The sequence below is a fragment of the Cupressus sempervirens genome, chromosome 1 (genome assembly GCF_028749045.1).
Source record: "Cupressus sempervirens isolate cs-2001-9-10 chromosome 1, ASM2874904v1, whole genome shotgun sequence".
In the NCBI taxonomy this organism is placed as follows: Eukaryota; Viridiplantae; Streptophyta; class Pinopsida; order Cupressales; family Cupressaceae; genus Cupressus; species Cupressus sempervirens.
The window spans coordinates 600,342,002-600,354,524 of NC_143118.1; positions in this window are offsets into that span (position 1 = coordinate 600,342,002).

Consider the following 12,523-nt stretch of genomic DNA (forward strand, 5'->3'; position numbering starts at 1 on the left):
AGAAAAACTTCTCATTGAGGTCCTTTAAGAAAATATTGGTCACTTTGCATAGTCCTACCAATACATGTTGGGGTTGGACCTAAGTTAGTGGTACACCACTTGGCCATAGATTGAAAGGCTAAACTAGTCAAGAAAAAACTCTGTAAGATGCATCTCAAAGTTGCCTTATTGGTCAAAGAAGAGTTAGAAAAATTGCTAGATACGAAGATCATTCACCCAGTTGACTACTCAGATTAGATCTCTAACATGGTACCTATCATGAAGCCTTCTGGAGATATCAAGATTTGCGACAACTTTAGAGACCTCAACAAGGCTTGTCCAAAGGATGATTTCCCATTGCCAAATATAGACATGATTATTGATGGCACCATAGGCAATGAGCTCTTATCACTCATGGATGGTTTTTAGGATACACTCAAATTTAGATAGCAAAAGAAAATCAACATAAGATAATATTTACTACCCCTTATGAAACATTTTGTTATAACATGATGCCATTCAGGCTAAACAATATTAGGGTGACCTATCAATGAGCCATGATAGTTATCTTCCATGACTTCATCCACAAAAATCTTGAGGATTATGTGGATGATATCTTAGTCAAATATCTTAATGCCCTTAATCACTTATCTCACCTTGAGGAAGTGTTTGATTGGCTAGGTAATTACCATCTCATGCTTAACCCCAAGAAATGTGTCTTTGGCATCACATCTAGAAAACTCCTAGGGTTCATTGTATCAAGGCATAGTATTGAGATTGACCCTAAAAAGGTCAAGGCCATAATGGATATGGCTCCTCCTAAGACACTTAGATAGCTTTTCTCTCTCTAGGGGAAGCTATAACTAGTTAGAAGATTCATCTCCCAGCTAGTTGATAAGTGTCAATAATTTACACACTTTCTCAAAAAGGATCAAAATATCAGGTGGGATCCTATTTTATAATGTAACTTTGAACTAATCAAGCAATACTTGGTTAATCCACCTATCTTGGTTCTACCAATTGTAGGAAGACCACTCATATTATACATCATAGCTACCCAACTACACTAGGTTCTCTTCTAGCACAACTTGATGATGAAGGAAAAGTGAGGGCTATTTACTACATTAGCCACACTACTTGGGTATGAGCTTAATTACACACCCATGGAAAATTCTTGCTTAGTTTTGGTTTTCACCACTCAAAAGATCCATCATTACATGTTGAATCACAATGTGTAACTAATATCCAAGATTGATCCATCAAAATAGATGTTGTCACACATAGTACTCACAGGGCACCTAGCTAAATGGGTCATGATTCTTAGTGAGTTAAACATCTAATATGTCAACAGAAAAGCTATCAAAGGTCACACTATAGCAGATCACTTGGCTAATGCACCCTTAGTTTCTAATCACCTCTCATTATGGAGTTCCTAGATGAATATCTCTACCTGATAGAGGAACAACCATCTTGGAAATTATACTTTGATGGATCTTACACATCCCATGGTTCTAGAGCCAACATACTCTTGGTCACCCCTCAAGGTGACTACATTTCTAAGTCTTTCAAACTCCACTTCCAGTGCACTAACAACATCTTAGAGTATACAACTCTTATTGTAGGGCACAAAATAGTAGTTGAGTGAAACATCATAGAACTATAGGTCTTTAAAGATTCATAGCTTATTATCAAGCAAGTCCTAGGAGAATATTAGACTAAGGATGATAAGCTTCAGCCTTACAAAGAATTGGTAGATCAATTGAAGCAATACTTTACTCATATCCATTTCACACAAGTGCCTAGATTGCAAAACAAGGCTACAAATACCATGTTGGTTCACTTTTGGAGATCCCTTGGGAGGCTACACAATATGAATACTTATTTGAGTAGCTACATGAGCCCGCATATGGGAGTAATAAATTGAGACAAGTATGCATTTTGGTTGGTCCATAATCCCCATGGTACCATGAAATTGAAACTTGCATACTAAATGGTATCATATCCCCCCATCTCACAAGAACCCAATGCTAGAACCTTATTTGTAGAGCATCCAACTACACTATCATAGCTAACACCCTATATCATCATGGCTATCATGAAACTCTCTCTTAGTTTTTAGACGAAAAATGGGGTTGTAATGGCTTTCAAAGAGGTACATGCCAGACTTTGTAGTGCTCACACGAATGATATAGTTTGAGTTAAGAAAATACTTAGGGCTAGATATTATTGGCCTACTCTAGAGCATGATGCTTGTGACTTTGTCAAAAGGTGTCTACCTTATCAGTAAAATGCAAAGGTGATCCAAGCCCCAACTCAAAATCTTCAACCTATTGTACCACCATGGCCATTTTCATGCCAGGGGTTTGACCTTGTTGGTGTTATAACACCTCTCTCTTCAGAAGGAAAAAAGTGGATAATCACCATGACTGATTATTTCACTAAGTGGGTAGAAGAAATCTCACTTATCACCACCAAAAGAGTTCAAGTTTATAAGTTTATCCTCTATCATATCATATGTGTTGGAAATCTGATTGAAAAGATCATTGTGAGAAGAATATTGAAGATCAAAGAGGGAGATTGTTGTTAAAAGAATGTTTTTAATCATTGTTTTGTCATTGATGTCAAACCTGCTATTTGTAGGAATGACATTTTCTTATAAGATCCAAGTATTATCACTTAGCTTATTGATGAAGAGGATTTGATCAACAAGATATAACAAGAGTACCTAAGGGAAAGGTTGAGTTATGATGTTGTAGTGAAGTGCAAAGATTAGTTAAGAAAATGATTAAATGATGTATTGGTAACATACTTGAAGATATAGAGGTTGGCCACACTTAGAAATACTAGAAGTATTAGTTAGAACAAGGTTGACTACAAAGCTTAAACTAAGTGCATTAGTGGGTGCCTAGCAAGCTAGTTGAAGTCGAGCAAATTTTTAGTAGGAGTCGAGTAGATAGAAAATCTAGTGTGTGCCAAGTGATCTTTAGGTGCCGAGTGAAGTTCAAGTGTCGAGAAAAGTAATAGGTGTCAAGCATTAAAAAATCTTAGTAGGTTCCAAGTGAACTTCAGGTGCCAAGCATCGGTAAAACACAGTTGATGCCAAGTAACACAATATGTGTCAAGCACTAGTATTTCAATAGTGTCGAGCTGCTACATTATTGGAAATGACAAGGATTTGCCAAATTTGAGCTGACAAAGTTGTTGCCTTGACTTTTGTGAACCAATTGGAGGATAAGGATGATGAGTTGGTGGCACAAAATTTTATGTAAACCATTTTTGAGTGAATTCAAGAGGATTCTTCATGATGTTTCTAGAAGAAACAAAATATGGGTTAGATATAATGAATCCTACCTAATCCATATGAATTAAAATTAAAGGAGGGAAGAATCAAGCAGGAAAAGGAATTCCAAACTTCTATTTAAGGAGTCACAGACCAAGAGGCAAGAGCTGCTAGTGTGCCAAATTGCGAAGTGATTAGAAGGGTGTCAAGGAGAAAGAAGAGCACAGAGGGTCTGCTTCAATAAGTGGTTAGAAAGAGATGATTGCACTAGTACATTAAGCATGGAGACTCAAGAAGGCTAAGCTTGAAAGGAGAGAAAGTTTTCAAGAGTTGCAGAAGACTGAAGGTGAGGCAATGTTATTAGCTCAGAAGTGATCTAAGATTTATAAGTTTAGTCATATTCTGTAATTAGGTATAAACCCCTTATTTTTACTCTATAGCAATTGTATCAGTTAGGGTAGAAGAAAATCCTATGGACTTAGGTTGGTTTAATAGCCATTTGTAAATCCTTTGACAGGTGACATTCCAAGTGAATGTTCTAAAGTCCTCTAACTAGGCCCACTTCTAATAGGGTGGTTAAATCCTTTAACTAGGTCACATTTAATAGTGTGTTGTAGCCTTTAACAGGGAAAGCCTTTCACAGGGCATCACTTTAGAAGAGTGAGAATTGAGTAGCATGCTACTGGTGGTTTTTCCCAAAATGGGATTCCATGAAAATCACTATGTTATATGTTGATGTTTTGTGTGTTATGCTTGCATGTTGATTTACAGTAACTTGCTGAAAAGGAAAGTTAAAGCTTGGATGAAGGAATGGTTGAATGGGCTCACTACAATTAGCAAAAAGTTTGAATAGGACATTTGGACCTTTAATAACTGATTCATCCCCCCCACCTCTCAATTATTCTAAAGAATTTCTAACAATTGGTAATAGAGCCATTTGCTGATTTAGTTTCAAGGTACTAGAAGTAGGAAGATCAAGATGTTCAGGAGAGAAGTAACAAAGCTCAACAGTGATAAATTTGTTGCATGGTAGAGTCTGATGAAATTGCACCTTGGATCAATAGGTGACTATGCACAAATCTCAATTGGAACATAACATGTAGACCCAACTAGACTTCTTACTATAGATGATTTGAGCAAAAGGAAGGAGCACAATTAAGCAATGTTGGATATTGCCTCTGCACTCAATTATGTTGAATTTGATGACATCAAAGGATGTGACACTGCATTCAAAATGTGGAAAGCCCTAATAGATATCTATGGAGGAGATAATGATGTTTAGAGAGAAAAGAGAGAAAGCCTCAAAGGAAAGTTTGATGACATGAAAATGGAGGAAGGTGAAAATGTTGCTCAATATGCTGCTAGAATGAAAGAAGTGGTAAGTACAATAAGAAGTCTAGGTGATCAATTAGAAGAAGAGACTATCAATAGAAAATATTGAGGGACCCTGCTCTCTATCTATGCTATTAGAGTTTCAACCATCCAAGAGCTAATTTGTGTACAAGAAAACACACTAACCTTTGAAGGAATTGTAGGAAGACTTATTGCATTTGAATTGTCCAACTTTGACAACTGTAGACCTAAGAACTTTGAATCTTCTTTCAAGGCCAAGCTAACATTGAAAGACACTAAGGAGGTGACATAAAAAAAGAAGAGAAGAAAAGGAAAACATGCATCTAGTGATAGTAGCATAGGTGAAGAAGATGTGGAACAATTGGAAGCACTACTGGCTAGAAGATTCCATAGAGGCAAAGGCAAATTCAAAGGTCATATTGCTGCAAGATGTACACAAAAGAAGAACTACATAGAAGGAGGCAAGTACAAGAACAAGAGAGAAAATGATAGCAGGGATTACAAGGACAAAGGCAAAAGATGCTACATTGTTGAAGAAGATTCTAATGAGAATGATGCTGAAGTAGTCTATGTGGCCATGAAGGATGAATTAGATAAAGATAAAGATGAAGCAACAATATTGGTAACCTGTGTGAACAAGAATGGTAAGTGGATCATAGATAGTGGGTGCTCACATCACATGATAGGAGATAAAAGTAAGTTTATTACCTTTACTCAATATGATGGAAATAGTGTTAGATTTGGAAATGATGCTCCATGTCAAATCAAAGGAAAAGGTTTAATTAACCTTACAGAAAAAATTTCATGTGATAATGCATGCTATGTTGAAGGATTGAACTACAACTTGTTGAGTGTATCATAGTTAGGTAATGTAGGCTGCAAAGTAGAATTTGGAAACAAATCTACCAAGATCTATGACATTGATGGAAATCCGATAGGAAAAGGTGAACAAACTAGGAGCAACTTGTTTTACCTAGATATGGAAGATGCAAGTTGTCTTGTTGTTAGACTTGATGATGTGTGGTTGTGGCATTAAATTTTTTTGTCATGTTAACTTTGACAATCTGATTAGCATTAGAAAAAAGAAGAAAGTCAGAGGTTTGCCCAAACTGAAGAAACCTGAAAACATAATGTGCAAACAATGTCAACTAGGGAAGATGACTAAGTCTAGTTTCAAAAATAAAACATATACTTCCAAAGAAGTGCTAGAGCTAGTCCATATAGACTTACCTAGGAGACAAATACATAATACTATTTGTAGATGACTATTCCAGGATGATGACTTCTATGTTTTTGAAGCAAAAATATGATGCATTTCAAATGTTCAAGTGGTATTTGGCTAGAGTTGAGAAGGAAATAGGTAAGAGTCTAAAGTGCCTAAGATCAGACGGAGGAGGAGAGTTTACATCAAAGGAATTTGTGATATTTTGCAATGACAAAGGTATCAAAATGCAAACATTAGCACCAAGAACTCCACCTCAGAATGGTATTACTGAAAGAAGGAATAGATCAGTGATAGACTATGCAAGAACCTTGATGATGGAGAAAAATGTTGCTCTAAAGTATCGAAGAGAAGCTTTAAGCACTTCTTTTTACACCCTGAATAGAGTCCAAGTCAAGAAAGGTACAAATGCAACACCTTTTGAGCTATGGTATGGTAACTCACCTAATGTTAAACATTTCAAAGTCTTTGGTTGTAAATGCTATATTCTTAAAGATGCTAAAAATGGAAAGTTTGATGCAAAGAGTGATGAAGGGATATTCCTTGGATACTCCACTAGAAGTAAGGCATATAAGTGTTTGAATACTAACACTATCAAAATTGTGGAGAGTGCAAATGTAAATTTTGATGAGCATGCAGAAGTTTAGGTTGATGGAACTAAACAATTAGAAGATTATAGATTTTTTGTATATTTTTTATGAAGGAATGACTATTGAAGATAATGCTACCAATCAAGTTGGGAATCAACAAAAAATCTCAATATCTGTCAAGTCATAGCCAGTGAATGCCGAGCTACATTTAGAAGCTAAGTTATAGAATGAAGAAAATGCACAATCTGAATCTGAAAATAGTATACATGAAAGAGATAATGAAGTACCAGATGGACAAGAGAAAATGATTCTAAAGCTGAAGGATCAAACATGGAAAGAAGGATAGAACCAAGACTAGCCAAGTATGTAAGAAGACATCACCCTGTAGATTAAATCATTGGTGATAAGGATTGAAGACCAATGACAAGTAATAGACTAAGAAATAAATCATGTCTACTGAGCAAGGTTGAGCCCAAAATAGTGAAAGATGCACTACAAGATGATGACTGGTATAAAGCTAGAGAAGAGGAGTTAGATCAGATTCAGAAGAACAAAACCTGGACCCTAGTTCCTAGACTAGCTGATAAAAATGTAATTGGTACCAAATGGGTGTTTAGGAACAAACTTGAATAGAATGGTGAGATAACAAGAAACAAAGCCAGACTAGTTTGCAAAGGCTATGCACAAGAAGAAGGACTAGATTATGGGGAAACATTTTCCTCTATTGCAAGAATGGAAGGTGTAAGAACACTAGCGTATGCTACTTACAAAGGTTTCAAAGTCTACCAAATAGATGTGAAGTATGATTTTCTAAATGGTATACTGAAAGAGGAAGTCTACATAGAACAACTTGAGGGATTTTTTGATGGCAACAACAAGGATTTGGTCTGCAAACTGCACAAAGAACTTTATTGTTTGAAGCAAGCACCTAGAGCATGGTATGAGAGACTACACAAATATCTTGTGAAAATAGGATTTGAGAGAACATATGATAACAAAAACTTGTATATCAAAGCTGAAAAAGGTAAAGATATTTTGATATTTGAAATCTTTGTTGATGATATAAGATTTGGAGGAAAAGACATTTTATGCAAAGATTTTTCTGATCAAATAAAACATGAGTTTGAGATGTTAATGTTTGGAGAAATTAAGTTCTTTTTTAGATTACAAGTACATCAATTGAATCATGGAATATTTGTGACCCAATCAAAATGCATCAAGGAGATAATCAAGACATTTTGATTAGAAGAGTCAACCAATTAGCACACCAATGGCAATAGGACATAAGCTATCCAAGAATGATGAATTAGTTGAAGTGAATCAAACAATGTATAGATCAATGATTGGAAAGTTGCAATATGTTGTACAAAGTAGACCAAAAATTGCATTAGCTATTAGAATAGTGGCAAGATTTTTTGCAAATCTAAGAGAAAATCATCTAATGGTAGTAAAAGGAATACTGAGGTACCTAAAAGGAACTGATGACTTTGGTTTGTACTACAAGAGGAGTGAAAAGTTTGAACTAAGAGCCTACACTAATGTACATTGGGGAGGTAATATTGATGATAGAAAAAGCACCAGTGGATGAGCACTTTTCTTGAGAAAAAGATTGATTACATGGACCGGCAAAAAGTAAAGTTGTACCTCACAATCCACTGTAGAAGCTAAATATGTTGCAGTTGCTATCAATTGCACCAATATTGTATGGATCAAACATTTGCTAAAAGGTATGAAGAAAGAAGTGAGTGAGCCTATGATACTTAATTGTGATAATACAAGTGCTATCAACATATCAAAGAACCTTGGAATACATGCTAATACCAAGCATATTGCAATTAAGTATCACTATGTAAGAGAATTGTTGGAAGACAAACAAGTGAAGATGGAATATGTAAGCTCAAAGGAATAGATTTCTAACCTCTTCGCAAAAGCACTACCTAAAGATTCTTTTGAGTATCTTAGAGGTAAGTTAGGGGCGATACCCCTAGCCAAGGCTACTTAAGAAAAGGCAAGATTCCCCTGGATCAAATGAATTGATTGTTGAAATATTACACATTGATATAGAGGATACCTACTTTAGGATTCATGCCTAAAGTAAGTGAACTAATGAAATTCCAAATCAGTCACAAGCAAGGTGAAAGAGGGAGAAAGTGAAAGAACTTGCAAAAGCTACACTTGCATATTAAGATGCTAAAATGATATATCTTTGGCATTGTTTTCAAAGAGGGATAAGTAGTAAGAAACTAACCAACAACATTTGATCAATAGTTTGAGGGACAAAGTGCAGAAGTTGATCAGATCAAAGAATAGTAGAAGATGAGCAATGCATATAGAGGGAGAGAATGTAAGAAAGGATATAGCAGTTATGAGGGAGAAATAGAAGTAAAGCAATTAGGAGAGTAGATCAAGAGAAGGAGATGAGACAACTAATGGTAACACAATTTATTTTTTGGCATTTGACTTACTGTTCTAACCTAGTTAGCATGTTGATAACATGGTTGAGATTGTTGTTGAAAGAATGTTTTCAATCATTTTTTTTTCATTGATGTCAAACCTGCTATTTTTAGGAATGACATTTTCTTATAAGATCCAAGTACTATCACTTAGTTGATTGATGAAGAGGATTTGATAAAAAATATGTAATAAGAATACCTAAGGGAAAGGTTGAGTTATGATGTTGTAATGAAGTGCAAGGATTAGTTAAGACAATGGTTAAATGATGTATTGGCAACATACATGAAGATATAGAGGTTGGCCACACTTAGAAACACTAGAAGTATAAGTTAGAACAAGGTTTGCTACAAAGCTTAAACTAAGTTCATTAGTGGGTGTCGAGCAAGCTAGTTGAAGCCGAGAAAATTTTTAGTAGGAGCCTAGTAGATAGAAAATCTAGTGTGTGCCGAGTGAAGTTCAAGTGCTGAGCAAAGTAACAAGTGCCAAGCATCAAAAAACCTTAGTAGGTGTCGAGTGAACTTTAGGTGTTGAGCATCAGTAAAATGTAGTTGATGCTGAGTAACACAATATGTATTGAGCACTAGTATTTCAATAGTGCCAAGCTATTGCATTATTGGAAATGACGAGGATTCACCAAATCTAAGCTGACAAAGTTGTTACCTTGAATTTTGTGAACTAGTTGGACGATAAGGATGATAAGTTGGTGGCACAAAATTTTATGTAAATCATTTTTGAGTGAATTCAAGAGGATTCTTCATGATGTTTCTAGAAGAAACAAAATAAGGGTTAGATACAATTAATTCTACTTAATCCATATCAATTGAAATTAAAGGAGGGAAAAATTGAGTGGGAAAAGGAATCCCAAACTTCTATCTAAGGAGTCATAGACCAAGAAGCAAGAGCTGGTGATGTGCAAAATTGTGAAGTGATTAGAAGGGTGTCAAGGAGAAGGCATCTAGGAGAAAGAAGAGCACAAAGGGTCTACTTCGATAAGTGGTCAAAAGAGATGATTGCACTCATATATTGAGAATGGAGATTCAAGGAGAATAAGCTTGGAAGGAGGGAAAACTATCAAGAGTTGCAAAAGATTGAAGGCTAGACAATATTATGAACCAAGAAGTGATTTAAGATCTACAAGTTGAGTTGTATTCTGTAATCAGGTCTAAACCCCTTTTTGTTACTCTCTAGCAATTGTATTAGTTAGGGTAAAAGAAAATCCTATGGACTTAGGTTGGTTTAATAGCCATTTGTAAATACTTTAATAGGGTGACATTCCAAGTGAATGTTCTAAAGTCCTCTAACCAAGCCCACTTCTAATAGGGTGGTCAAATCCTTTAACTAGGTCACATTTAATAGTGTGTTGTAGCTTTTAATAGGGTAGGTCTTTCATAGGGCATCACTTTAGAAGAGTGAGAATTGAGTAGCATGTTACTGGTGGTTTTTCCCAAATTGGGTTTCCACATAAATCACTGTGTTATGTGTTGATCTTTTGTGTGTTATGCTTGCATGTTGATTTACAACAACTTACTGAAAAGGAAAGTTAAAGCTTGGATGAATGAATGGTTGAATGGGCTCACTAAACTTAGTGAAAAGTTTGAATAGGACATTTGGACCTTGAATAACTGATTCAACCCCTCCCCTCCCCCTCTTAGTTATTATAAAGAATTTCTAACAATATGTCATTTCAACATCTTGGCTACCATTTTCACTGACCACAGAGGTAACTTTGAAAACCTCAATATGGAAGAATTGTGCACCTCCCTTCATATCCATCACTATTTTTATAGCCCCTACTTCCCACAAGGTAACAGTCAGGCTAAGGCAACTGATCAAACCTTGTTCAAAATCCTAAAGAAATTTGTTAATGATTCTAGCCACGATTAGCATTTACAAATGAACCTTGCCCTATCAGCTAATTATACTTCATTCCATACATCCATAGGCACAACCCCATACTCCTTGGTCTATGGTGTCAAAGTAGTACTACCTATTGAGATTGAACTCCCATCGTTGTGCATTTCTTTGTGAGGGTAGATATTAGATGAGGATTATAGAGTAGCTAGACTCACCCAACTCGATCTACTTAATGAAAAAAGGAAACAGGCCTATGACCATCTCATGGTCTATCAAAATTGCCTAAAGCACAACTTCAATAACAAGGTTCATCCATGCCAATTTTAAGTAGGCAACATGGTACTCAAAGAAAAATGAAGATCCAAGTAGATCAAGAAAAGAAGGGTAAGTTTGAGCCCACATGGCTTGGTTTGTATGTTGTCATAGTGTTTTTTGGCTCAAGGGCATTTAGCTATCAATACTTGAGGGATAAACATTGAATGATCCCACTAACATTATTCACCTCAAGAAATTATATGCCTAAGATCATTAGTGTATCCCAGTAATCCTAAGGAAAAATCCAAAAAAAAAAATCCAAAAAAGGTCCTAAAAATAAAAAAAAAGAGCAAATAGCAAAGAAAAATAAGTGTTCATGGTGAAAACTTGGCAACTAAATCACTTTGGATAGGTACATTGGGGAAAACCTAGCAAAAAAGTGGCATGTGTACTTGGCCTGTTCATTATTGATTAGGGATCTACACCTCCCACACCATCCTCCACATGTCATCGCCCATCTTCCCATTTTCCAAAGGTGTTCCAAAGATTCTATCACCGCACATCACAAATCATGACATACTAACCTTATCCCTTATCTTGGAAATCCTATCAAAATAGTGTATTTTACCATGATCTGCACATCTATTATATCCCTATACCTTACCACTTGTATCATATTATTTTTATTTTATCTCCTATACCATGACCATTTATCATACCCTTGTAAAAATAATGTACTATACCCAATCACATCCCACTACCTCCTCACCTTGAGCTTTTCCCATTATATACAAAACCACTCACATATCACACCACATGTCCAAAAAATCCTAAAAGTCTATATAATAGTACTTGGACATTCCTAATGTTCCCCTTTTAGGTCATAAATCATGTTTCTCCTCAAAGAAAGTAATTTTTTGAAACCTATAGTGAAATCCCATGTCACCAAAGAGTTGTTTTGAGAAAGTTAAAGTTGCCAATTTTGTCATAGTCCCAAATACTACCCATAGGTTCTTGTAGGATGCATCCATCCTTATATATAAAATTTGGCCTATTAGTATATAGTCCTACTGATCTCTTTGGAAAAAGGTTACTTTTTCATGGATTTATTCTTTCTCTTGATATTGGATTTTCCTTTTTGGGTCCTAAACTATATCTTTTCCAAGAAATTTGGTTGTTCCCTCCTTAAGGTCACCGTGATATTTTATATCATGGTATACTAAAAGTGGGGCAACTAGAGAGCAAGGTTTTGATTAGGTCTTCTCTACTTGTGAGTCAATCAGATATAACCTTTGCATGTTCCAAACATGTGTTCTTTCATGATCACATGATGTAATTGGGAATTATCGTTTGCTTGTGGATCACCCAATATCATTTCCACTTTGATTTCTTTGGGATTCATGTGTGATGTTGGGGAAATCCTTGAATTCTTGTTTGAGTTAGTCCTATGTAATATTGGGGTAAAATCCTTGATTATTTTTAGTAATCTTGGCATATACCTAATATTCCTATATCAAATTAAGAGCTCAAACTACA